The sequence below is a fragment of the Salvelinus fontinalis genome, chromosome 4 (assembly GCF_029448725.1).
Source record: "Salvelinus fontinalis isolate EN_2023a chromosome 4, ASM2944872v1, whole genome shotgun sequence".
Lineage (NCBI taxonomy): Eukaryota > Metazoa > Chordata > Actinopteri > Salmoniformes > Salmonidae > Salvelinus > Salvelinus fontinalis.
Window position 1 is genome coordinate 41,248,029 of NC_074668.1, and position 13,294 is coordinate 41,261,322.

A 13,294-nucleotide genomic window follows, 5' to 3' on the forward strand; every position below is an offset into this window, starting at 1 on the left:
TATTTGTATTACTCATATGATGTTGTACTCCACACTTCAGCTATTTAAGTTTCTTAACTAAATTGTTTTGAGGTAATCAGTTTCCTAAAAATGTTTAAGTGGCCAGAACTTATCCGGTTTTACAAAGCAGGAAATGTATACTATTCTGGGAATATTTCAGTAAAATGGCAATAAGACATTCAATACCTGCCAAACAACCATGGGCTTTTAGATTCTGTCTCTACTGTATTCTGAAATAAACTTGGAAAGTATTGGCATGTATTTGAAAACACTAACATATACTCACTCACTCTAGTCAGAACTAAGAAACTCAGAAATGTTCAACTTGCTAACTGGCTGTAGTTATACACGTGCCGTGTTCAACCAGTTAGCAAGTCAAACATTTCAGAGTTTCCTATTTCCGACTAGCATGTGAACGCAGCATTCACCCAGGTATTTGAATATAGCATTTCAAATACGTATTTGTAGGGGATCATTTTCCAATTGGGAGACGTGTGTGTGTGTGTAGAGAAAATAGGAACTTGTCCTTCATGGTGTGTGGAGGCCTACAGAACACCCATTGAAGAATAGTGTGAGGATATCTATACGGACACACACAAACACGCACAGCGTGTGTCTGTAACCCTCATCAAACACGCACAGCGTAACTCTCATCAGTGTAGTCTCCTCCAGGGTGCGAGACAGATAGGGAGCGCAGTTCAGCGTGGTGGGGAGTAGATGGCCAGGCCGTTCTGTCTGTCTGTCTACACTCTACAGTAAATCACTGAAACTGATGCTTTTAACCCTCACATACAGTTGAAGTCGGAAGTTTAAATACACCTTAGGCAAATACATTTAAACTCAGTTTATCACAATTCCTGACATTTAATCCTATTAAAAATACCCTGTCTTAGGTCCGTTAGGATCACCACTTTATTTTAAGAATGTGAAATGTCAGAATAATAGTAGAGAGAATGATTTATTTCGGCTTTTATTTCTTTCATCACATTCCCACATTCCCGGGTCAGAAGTTTACATGCACTCAATTAGTATTTGGTACCACTGCCTTTAAATTGTTTGACTTGGGTCTAATGTTTTGGGTAGCCTTCCACAAGCTTCCCACAATAAGTTGGGTGAATTTTGGCCCATTCCTCCTGACAGAGCTGGTGTAACTGAGTCAGGTTTGTAGGCCTCCTTGCTCACACACGATTTTTCAATTCTGCCCACAACTTTTCTATAGGATTGAAGTCAGGGCTTTGTGATGGCCACTCTAATAACTTCACTTTGTTGTCCTTAAGCAAATTTGCCACAACTTTGGAAGTATGCTTGGGGTCATTGTCCATTTGGAAGACCCATTTGCGACCAAGCTTTAACTTCCTGACTGATGTCTTGAGATGTTGCTTCAATATATCCACACAATTTTCCTTCCTCATGATGCCATCTATTTTGTGAAGTGCACCAGTCCCTCCTACAGCAAAGCAAGCTTCAAGGTTGGGATGGTGTTCTTCGGCTTGCAAGCATCCCCCTTTTTCCTCCAAACATAATGACTGTCATTATGGCCTAACAGTTCTATTTTTGTTTCATCAGACCAGAGGACATTTCTCCAAAAAGTACGATCTTTGTCCCCATGTGCAGTTGCAAACCGTAGTCTGGCTTTTTTATGGCGGTTTTGGAGCAGTAGCTTCTTCCTTGCTGAGTGGCCTTTCAGGTTATGTCAATATAGGACTCGTTTTACTGTGGCTATAGATACATTTGTACCTGTTTCCTCCAGCATCTTCACAAGGCCCTTTGCTGTTATTCTGGGATTGATTTGCACTTTTCGCACCAGAGTACGTTTATCTCTAGGAGACAGAACGCGTCTCCTTCCTGAGTGGTATGACGGCTGCGGGGTCCCATGGTGTTTATACTTGCGTACTATTGTCTGTACAGATGAACGTGGTACATTCAGGCGTTTGGAAATTGCTCTCAAGGATGAACCAGACTTGTGGAACCAACAGGGCAACATATAATAAATTATAAGAAGCATTCATAACTTTTCATCCCACTTACCATCGCTGATGTTGTGCCAGCTTGTCAGAGCAGGTTGACTGGCTAACCAATGGGTGACTGGAGTGATGGACTGTCATGATGCATTATCTTCCTATGGTAAGGGAGAAAAGGGGGAATAGATACGGAGAGAGTCAATTATACAGTAGTTAGAAGAAAAGAGGTGGAAATGAGGGATGGAGAGGGAGAGACAGATAGATGTTAAAAAGGGGGTCAGATTTACCTATACCTAAGTCTTTCTTTGTTCTGCATATTACCGTTGGAGTCGCTCCAAGACAGAGAAAGAGAGAGATTGAGCGAGGGAAGAAGAAAGGAGGGTAAAAAAAGAGTCTGTCACTCTCATTATTAACACACAGCAAGATATAGGGGAGACAGACTGGCAGACAAAATAACACAACACACACACACACACACAGGCAAAAGAAGGCAGACAAGGACACACGTACACACACACACACACGCACACACACACACACACTCATGGATCCCAACATTGTCCAGCATGTCTTGTGCGTCTCACTCACTGATAAACCAGTGTCATGGGATCATTTTAGGTTGGCTGACATTTATCCAGAGAATGTAATGCGTAACAAAGAATGTAACATGCAAACATGTAATATATTTTCAGTCTATGTCACCATCTAGTGGCAGTTTATGGTCATCACAAGCAGAAAAAGGAAGTTAAGAGTCTGTTATTTGTTGTTATTAGCAGTAGTTAAATAGTTAAACCTTACAGGTCCCAAAGAGGAGTAGGATAGAAAGTAGGATAAAAGACTTAACCCTAACCGCAAAATGGTAATACATTGTATTTACAGCCATAATTCAGCTAGCCCTAACCCCTCCCAGTTAACAACAAACATTCCCATAACTTTAGAGAACGTTCCCTTAAGAGTCTCATAAGTCAACTAACGTTTTTCTAGGAATGTGCTTGGAATTTTTCCAAGAGAACGTTCCCTTAATTTCAAATAGAATGTCTCATAATTTAACATATTCATGTTCTAGAACTTCTCATAAATTCACATATAGACACGTTTTACGGGATGTTGCAAGAATATTCATGTGTCCAGTTTTCTGTGGGTTAGGACAATATTCCATTAACGTTCCACCAAACATACACAGCACATTGTTGCCATGTTCTCAGAACATAAGGTATTAATGTTCTAGACACGTTTCATGGGACGTTGCCAGAACATTTGCGTCCCCAAAAACATTAGACATCACATTAATCTTGCCAAGCCAAGACAGTTTTGTCTGTTGGCAAGGGATACTCACATACAGTGTTTTCAACTTACATATTTGACACACATGATTACATTGAGCAGGTTCATTTATAAAGAAATTATTATTCAACATGTTTTCACTAGGCAAGCGGTACCGGAGCGCCAAGTCTAGGATCAAAAGGCTCCTTAAAAGCTTCTACCCCCAAGCCATACGTCTGCTGAACAATTTATCAAATGATCCCCCGGACTATTTACATTGACCCCCCCCCCCCCATGGTTTTTACACTTCTGCTACTCACTGTTTACTATCTATGCATAGTCACTTTACCCCTACCTACATGTACAAAATAACTTGACTAACCTGTACCCCCGCACATTGACTCGGTACCACTGCTATGCCATCGTGTCAATGTCCTGTGTCAGTTATTTAATCGGACTATTCTCTCATCATTGATTTTATTTGCATATTTCAGCAATTTAAGGGCTTTCCGTATAGTTGTCTAACGTTGGTGGGCATATTAACCTGTTTCAATGATACTCCTGAATCACTATGATCAATAAAATATTTCTTGAGTGTACTTTTAACAGAGCTGAGATTTACTTTAAAAGTGCATTCACCTTATTGCTTACACCTATCAAGTTTATTTCAAATCTACACAAGTGCCTAAGGAGAAGGGATTAGGGTTTCTTCTGGACAGGGCCTAACTATACTAGCTCAATAAGAAAATGCCCTAGAGATATTCCTTATTGGGGCAGTGGTTAAGGTGTTTGTCCTTGGTGCTGGTGGCCTAGACCTGGTAGACCTGCTAGGGGAGTCACCCTACTCTATAGGTCTTCACGGATCCACCTGTGTCCCATGGTCTGGGCCGATTCTGATATGATTATCTCGGGTATGTGTGATTGTAACTGACTTGTCTGGAAGTGCCCGTACAGATCCCAACGCGACGGCTGCAGTATAGAGCGAGAGAGATTAATTGTATAATTTAACAAGGTGTGATGTGTCATTTAAAAAATAAAATAATAATTTGAACGTTTCTTTGGGGCTTCAGGTGACGTCTTGACAACTGATTCCCAGAAATGTTCCTGCAACGTTCCCATGAAACGTGTCTATAACTTTAATATCTTACATTCTGAGAACATGGCAACCATGTTCTGTGTATGTTTGGTGGGACGTTGATAGAATATTCTCCTAACGCTCAGAAAACTGGACTCTCAAGCATTAGAGGAACGTTTACAGTTAACATTACAAAAATGTTTTCTCACCCTAGAAATTGTTAGCTGGGTAGCTTTATGTCCACACCAAGGTTCAATCTTCATCCTAGCCCTAACCTGTTGACAAGTAAGTATGTTTGGGATTTAATTGTCTTGAGCATTAAAAATAAATTGGACTTATCCCAGAACCATGGTTGCAATGCAATGACTGAATAGAATCAACTGATGAAGCACAGATTTGTAACTGACCTCCTATCATTCATCATGAAACAGGGTCCTGTTCATCAGTGCACACTGTAGCAAAACTTTTCACAATGGAAAAGAAAAACAGGTATTTCTTACTGGAAAAGTTCAGGTAGTCCCTCCCCATTTGCTATTGTTTTATTCCCGAGTGAATACGACCCCAGCACTTGGGGTTCTGTCTCTTTTATGAGTTTCATGACAGACTGCTATGGCCACTATAGCCAGGAGAGGGCACTAAATATACACCTTTCATTGCAGTTCCAATGGCACAATTCAGCCCGATTCATGTCTCCATTGCATTATTACTGAGAACAAATAGATACCTGTAAGGGATGCTTTTAATCCGCATTTTATCTTTGCAGGCTTTTTAATAAATTGTGGTTTAATTGATCCTGGTCAGCCAGTCGACTGCCTGCCCCTCTCCCAGCCTCTAGTTGTCTCGATGGAAGTTCCGTCTGTCACGCCCTGGCCTTAGTATTCTTTGTTTCATTTATTATTTTAGTTAGGTCAGGGTGTGACATTGGGAAGGTATGTGTTTTTTGTATTGTCTAGGGTGATTGTATGGTTTAGGGGGTTAAGTAGAGTAGATGGGTTAGTGTTCAGTGTAGGTGTCTAGGAAAGTCTATGGTTGCCTGAATTGGTTCTCAATCAGAGACAGCTGGTTATTGTTGTCTCTGATTGGGAGCCATATTTAAGGCAGCCATGGGCTTTAGCTGTTTGTGGGTAATTGTCTATGTTGAACGTTTGTTGCTTGTCTGTGCACTTACTTTATTTAGCTTCACGGTGTTTTGTTAGTTTGTGTATAGTGTTCGTTTTGTGTTTTCACTCTCTTCGCAATAAAAGAAGATGTATTTTCCACACGCTGCGCCTTGGTCCACTGTCTATCAAGACGACGATCGTGACACTGTCGACTTCTAGTGAATATCTTTATTTTCATGTCAACAACTTTCTACTTGTGATGTGCTAAACGCCTTGCGCAAGATTGATGTAAAAACAAATCCACTTGGGCTGATTTGCTTGATCCTTTCTTGCTGCCGTTTCGGCTCCTCTGATTGCAGAGTCTTTAACACATATTTTTAACCATATAATTATTTATCGTACCATTCCCAGGGTCTGGAAGGCGGCCCATATACTCCCCCTTCAAAGAGGTGGTGACCCATGTGACCTAAATAATTATCGCCCCATTTGCAAACTCTCTTCCCTAGCAACAATTCGGAAATCCTTTGTAAATACTCAACTTAGATCCATTTTAACTAGAAAGGGTATACTAAATGTACACCAGTCAGGTTTCAGACCAGGTCATAGCACCATCTCTGCTACTTCTTTGGTTTAAAATGATGTTCTTAATTGTTTGGATAAGAAGAAACAATGTGCAGCCCTTTTTATTGACCCGTCTAAAACATTCAACACTCTGGACCACTCATTACTTATTCAGAGGCTTTCATCAATTGGTATAGTCCAGGCTGCATGTAGTCGGTCTGAAAAGTATTTAAAGGACAACAGACAGTGTGTGTTTACTGATGGTGTTAAATTGGGTTTTCTGGACATAACAAAAGGCGTCCCACAGGGATTGATTCTTGGTCCGGTTCTTTTCACTATTTACATGAACAATTTTGGTTTATCGGTAAAATATTACTTTCATCTGTATGCAGATGACAATGTGGTGTATGCTATTGCCCCCCACAGGCGACCAGGCTCTGTCACAGCTTCAATCTGCATTTATTGCCCTGCAGAAAGCCTTTGTTGAACTGACATTGGTACTTAATGCAGGTAAAATCAAGTACATGTTATTTTCCAAATCACCCCCCCAAAATTTGATGATTTATGCATATACAGTATGTGCTTTGGATGATACCCTCATTGACCATGTCCCTGCCTATAAATATCTGGTCCTCTGGATTGACAAAAGCTATCTTTCAAAAAGCATGCTGATGAGTAAATTAAGAAATTAAGAATTAAAATAGCCTTCTTCTATAGGAACAGGTTATGTCTTTTGTTAAATAGCAGAAAACAATTCAGTCAACATTCATTCTGGTTATTTACTATGGCAATATCATCTATATGAAAGCAGCTGTCACTGTTGGAAGCCATTGTGTGCAGTTTATCATAGCGCATCGCACTTTATTACAAGCGAAAGGTTCAGTAGACATCATTGCATTTTGTATCAGAAAGTAGGCTGGCCCTCTTTGAAGTCTGGTATATCGATGCATTGCACTCTTTTTGTTGATAAAGCCCTCTTGCATAAACTTCCACCATACCTTACTTCATTGTTAACCTTCAGACGAATAAATGACCAGACCTGGACTAAGGGATGGCTAACCCTGGAGATCCCTTCAATCTCCACCAAGTTAGGTAAATCTACTTTTAGTTTTTTTGCACCTCTCATGTGAATTGATCTCCAAAACTCCTTAAACTTGGTGGAGTTGGTGCCTTTATGGAAGGTGTTCCCAAACTTTGTTGGCCCACAACCCCATTTTGATATCAGAAAATTCTCACGATCCCAACCATGTGAAAAAGATTATGTAATTAACAGCCAGTGTTTACATTTTAATTTGGGGCTATGACAATCAATTGCAAATTAGTCTGACATAATGTATCTCATCTCACCACCGTTACTCAGGGGCGTTGTCAACAGTGCGCACCTCATCTCTGCTGTAACATCCAAACTGGAATGATATTTGGTTTTAATGCAGATAAAAGCGCTGAATCCAGCTTTATGGTGCTTTGAAAACAACTAGAAACTCTGAAAAATGTGAGGTCAAATCACAAGGTCAGTGATCTTAGATTACTTACTTAGAAAAGGGCCCAGAGTTCCCAAGTTGTATTACAGTTCAAAAATATTTTTCCCAGTCGGAGCTCGTTTTGCCAGTTGTCTTGAACACACTGAAGTCTAACGCCGGAGATTTCCGAGTCCACAGTTGTTTTGAACTCGACATTACTGCTCAGAGGCAGGGTAGTTTATTCCCATTGAGTCAGGAACCAAAATTATTCCGTAGTGACCTGTGAATGTATTCGATTTCACTTACCGGCATGTCAACTGAGCCAGGACCACATTCAACCGGATTGGGAAGTAGGCCCCAAAGTGCTCTTCCAAGCGTTGGAGGTGAGCAGCCATCACTCATGTGGGAAACTTACTGATGCTGTTTGCTATTAGAAACACGCACAGCTGAGGGAAAGCATTCTACTCATCTGTAGAATGCTTTTGTATTTCCCCTGCATGCTTGCGTTCAGTTCGTTTAGTTTTACATAGGCAATGAGACACATTTTATTTTCATTGCACAGAAAAGTCAACCAAGTCAGTTTTTACATTATTGTGAATGACAACAGTTCCTCTCTGAATGCAACATTTTTTACAACACTGTCCCATCGATAACCAACAAGACTCGGTATGAAATAGAACATTGTCATGCTCTGATCCCATATCTCCACATAGTTTTGCTAACAGGCGTGCGTGCAGTGGATGTGGTTTGATGTAGTTTACAATCGAAGTTACCTGCTGCAGTATATCTCCTAGTTCTGTGCTCAGCTCTTTTGCCACCAGTTGCTCTTGGGGGATCATACAATGCATCCATCTGGCAGAGGGAGACACATTCATAACTAGAGTCCAGAGGCCTGCCCACCGTCCCGCCATAGATGGAGCACCATCTGTGCAAAAGCCCACCATTCCAGGTGAAGCTGGTTAAGAGAATGCCAAGAGTGTGCAAAGATGTCATCAAGGCAAAGGGTGGGTATTCTAAGAATCTCAAATATAAAATATATTTTGATTTGTTTAACACATGATTCCATATGTGTTATTTCATAGTTTTGATGTCTTCACTATTATTCTACAATGTAGAAAATAGTAAAAATAAAGAAAAACCCTTGAATGAGTAGGTGTTCTTAAACTTTTGACTGGTAGTGTATATACTGAACAAAAAATATAAATGCAACATGCAACAATATCAAAGATTTTACAGGGGTACAGTTCATAGAAGGAAATCAGTCAGTTGAAATACATTCATTAGGCCCTAATCTATGGATTTCACATGACTGGGCAGGGGCACAGCCATCCACTTGGGAGCCAGGTCCACCCAATCAGAATACGTTTTCCCCCAGAAAAGATCTTTATTACACAGAAATACTCCTCAGCACCCCCGTCCTCCTCAGACGATCCCACAGGTGAATAAGCCGGATGTGGCTGTCCTGGGCTGGCGTGGTTACACGTGGTATGCGATTTGTGAGGCCGGCTGGACGTACTGCCAAATTCTCTAAAATGACGTTGGAGGCGGCTTATGGGAGAGAAATGTACATTCATTTCTCTGGCAACAGCTCTGGTGGACTTTCCTGCAGTCAGCATGCCAAATGCACGCTCCCTCAAAACTTGAGACATCTGTGGTATTGTGTTGTGTGACAAAACTGAAAATTTTAGTGGCCTTTTATTGTCCCCAGGACAAGGTGCACCTGTGTAATTATCATGCTGTTTATCAGCTTCTTGATATGCCACAGCTGTCAGGTGGATGCATTATCTTGGAAGAAGATAAATGCTCACTAACAGGGATGTAAACAAATTTGTGCACAATTTTTTGGGAGAAATAAGCTTTTTGTGCATATGGAACATTTCTGGGATCTTCTATTTCAGCTCTTGAAACATGGGGCCAACACTTTACATGTTGCGTTTATATTTTTTTTCAGTATAGATACACTATCATTCAAAAGTTTGAAGTCACTTAGAAATGTCCTTGTTTTTGAAAGAAAGGCAAATTTTTTGTCCATTAAATATCTACATACAGTTGAAGTCGGATGTTTACATACACTTTGTTTGGAGTCATTAAAACTTGTTTTTCAACTACTCCACAAAATTATTTTTAACAAACTATAGTTTTGGCAAGTCGGTTAGGACATCTACTTTGTGCATGAAACAAGTAATTTATCCAACAAGTGTTTACAGACAGATTATTTCACTTATTATGTACTGTATCCCAATTCCAGTGGGTCAGAAGTTTACATACACTAAGTTGACTGTGCCTTTAACAGCTTGGAAAATTCCAGAAAATTATGTCATGGCTTTAGAAGCTTCTGATAGGCTAATTGACATAATTTGAGTTAATTGGAGGTGTACCTGTGGATGTATTTCAAGGCCTACCTTCAAACTCAGTGCCTCGTTGCTTGACATCATGGGAAAATCAAAAGAAATCAGTCAAGACCTCAGAAAAAAAATTGTAGACCTCCACAAGTCTGTTTCATCCTTGGGAGCAATTTCCAAACGCCTGAAGGTACTACGTTCATCTGTACAGACAATAGTACACAAGTATAAACACCATGGGACCACGCAGCTGTCATACCGCTCAGGAAGGAGACGCATTCCGTCCCCTAGAGAAGAACGTACTTTGGTGCGAAAAGTGCAAATCAACAAAAGTATCTATATCCACAGTAAAAACGAGTCCTATATCGACATAACCTGAAAGGCCGCTCAGTAAGGAAGAAGCCACTGCTCCAAAACCGACATATAAAAACCAGACTACGGTTTTCAACTGCACACGGGGACAAAGATCGCACTTTTTGGAGAAATGTCTTCTGGTCTGATGAAACAAAAATAGAACTGTTTGGCCATAATGACCATCGTTATGTTTGGAGGGAAAAGGGGGATGCTTGCAAGCCGAAGAACACCATCCCAACCGTGAAGCACAGGGGGTGGCAGCATCATGTTGTGGGGTGCTTTGATGCAGGGGGGACTGGTGCACTTCACAAATTAGATGGCATCATGAGGATGGAAAATTATGTGGTTATATTGAAGCAACATCTCAAGACATCAGTCAGGAAGTTAAAGCTTGATCGCAAATGGGTCTTCCAAATGGTCAATGACCCCAAGCATACTTCCAAAGTTGTGGCAAAATGGCTTATTAAGGACAACAAAGTCAATGTATTGGAGTGGCCATCACAAAGCCCTGACCTCAATCCTATAGAAAATTTGTTGGCAGAACTGAAAAAGCGTGTGCGAGCAAGGAGGCCTACAAACCTGACTCCGTTACACCAGCTCTGTCAGGAGGAATGGGCCAAAATTCACCCAACTTATTGTGGGACGCTTGTGGAAGGCTACCCGAAATGTTTGACCCAAGTTTAACAATTTAAAGGTAATGCTACCAAATACAAATTGAGTGTATGTAAACTTCTGTCCCACTGGGAATGTGATGAAAGCGTAGAATGCCAGCATCCCGGAGTCGCCTCTTCACTGTTGACGTTGTGACAAGTGTTTTGCTGGTTCTATTTAACGAAGCTGCCAGTTGGGGACTTGTGTGGCATCTGTTTATCAAACTGGACACTCTAATGTACTTGTCTTCTTGCTCAGTTGTGTACCGGGTTCTCCCACTCCTCTTTCTATTCTGGTTAGAGCCAGTTTGCACTGTTCTGTGAAGGGAGTAGTACACAGCATTGTATGAGATCTTCAGTTTCTTGGCAATTTCTCGCCTTCATTTCTCAGAACAAGAATAGACTGACGAGTTTCAGAAGAAAGTGCTTTGTTTCTGGACATTTTGAGCCTGTAATCAAACCCACAAATGCTAATGCTCCAGATGCTCAACTAGTCTAAAGAAGGCCCGTTTTATTGCTTCTTTAATCAGGACAGTTTCAGCTATGCTAACATAATTGCATTAGGGTTTTCTAATGATCAATTAACCTTTTAAAATTATAAACTTAGATTAGCTAACATAACGTGCCATTGGAACACAGGAGTGATGGTTGCTGATAATGGGCCTCTGTACGCCTATGTAGATATTCCGTTTAAAAAATCTGCCGTTTCCTGCTACAATAATCATTTACAACATTAACAATGTCTACACTGTATTTCTTATCAATTTTATGTTATTTTAATGGACAAAAAAAGTGCTTTTCTTTCAAAAACAAGGACATTTCTAAGTGACTCCAAACTTTTGAACGGTAGTGTATATATAGAGTAATTGTTGTTTATTGATGTTTTCATGCAGGGCTTATCTGCAAAATAGACCGTGGTCTCAGCATGACTCCTTGGCTATAGCAAATAAAAAAATCTCTGGGAATTTCCACTGATAGATCTCTTTGAAATAGGCTAGTAGTTACTCAGGCTATTGTGCGTTCTGCTTCCAACCGACAGTTTGAACGATGAATATCACTTTCAGCTGAAATAAAAAAGGTTTTTCTTTTCTTCCCAGATGGGACTTTCCACACCTGATTTACTAGGTAATCGTGTGGTGGGACCTTGAACATGTTAAATACCCCCTTTCAATGTTCTATTTCAAAGCCCTTTCATGGATCAAATGATATGGTGATGAGTCAATTGAACCCTTGTCACATTGGAAGAGTTCAGCTTTTAAAACGGAATGTTTGATGGGGAGCGCAAAAACAGGTGAGTGACGTGAGAGAGAATGAGAGACAGACAGAGAGATAGATAGACATAGCCAAGTGAAAGTAAGGGTGCTGAGGGTGCTGCAGCCCCCCCCCTGATAAATCAAAACAATATATACAGTATATATTTGAACATTTTAAAATAATATTTCAAATATATTTTTCCACCAAACTAATGCACTGGGCATTTATTAGTCCTGTAAAAGTCGAGAGCAAGTTATATAAATCTCTCTCACCTTCCTTCCTTCCTCACAGTCCTCACACATCATTGATCTGGGTGGCTTGGAGAAAGCCCCATGGAAACTGTAGCTCTCACCTAATATTGTCCATTCAGGGATTTACACAAGGAGGGGAGGGGGAAATGTAATATAGTGGTCCTGTGTGGGTGGTCAAGAGGACAGAACTAAAAGCAGCCTTTGAAGATGTGTCCTTCGTGACGGCCCTCCACTCTGAACACTGAGTGCTTGTTGTTTCAGTAAACAGAGGAAAAGGTCAGAGGAGTATCCAAAACAAGCCCGACAGCCACCACGGCCCACCCAACACGCATGGTTTGGGACCAGGCCGGACCACTCACCTCAACACACAGGCAGGCCCATGACAAGATATTTTGTGTTTTTTTTTACTATAGCTTTCATATGGCTGGTTTCTCAATCAGAGGAACGTGCTGAGCTTGTCAGTTGGACACACCAGAATAAATATTCTAATATATACATTCTCTGACATATGTATTTCTGTGACATAATTACCACCTTGTCCCTCAACTTTAGTTTTTGTGAACATCAACGATTTTCACCGCGTTTCAAGGCCTAATTATTTCTCCCCGAAATAATATCACTTCTCTCCTCGACGCAGATCTTTGAAACTCAGAGTATAATTCCTACCCTTCATCTCCTCCTAAACGGGATACTGTCAAGGAGAAGGTGAACTGTCAGAGGGAAAGACGGAGGCAGAGAGAGAGGACCCCAAATTACAGGAAGAGAGAACAGAGCGCACTTTCCTCCACTCACAAATGGCGGGGCTTTGCTTTTGTAGCCCTGCAAAAATAAACACAGGAGAGGCTACAGCTGGGGGGAGAGGAGAGGGGCCAGCGAGCCGCTTGCTTACCGAGCCCCCCGTTCACTAAACAATGGATCAGATAAAGCAGGCCCCTTTGGCAGTGCTAGACACGGCCCAGAAATGCCTTTCTTCTCTACGATTATATCTCCCTACTCCAAATATTTACTCTACGGAAACGCACA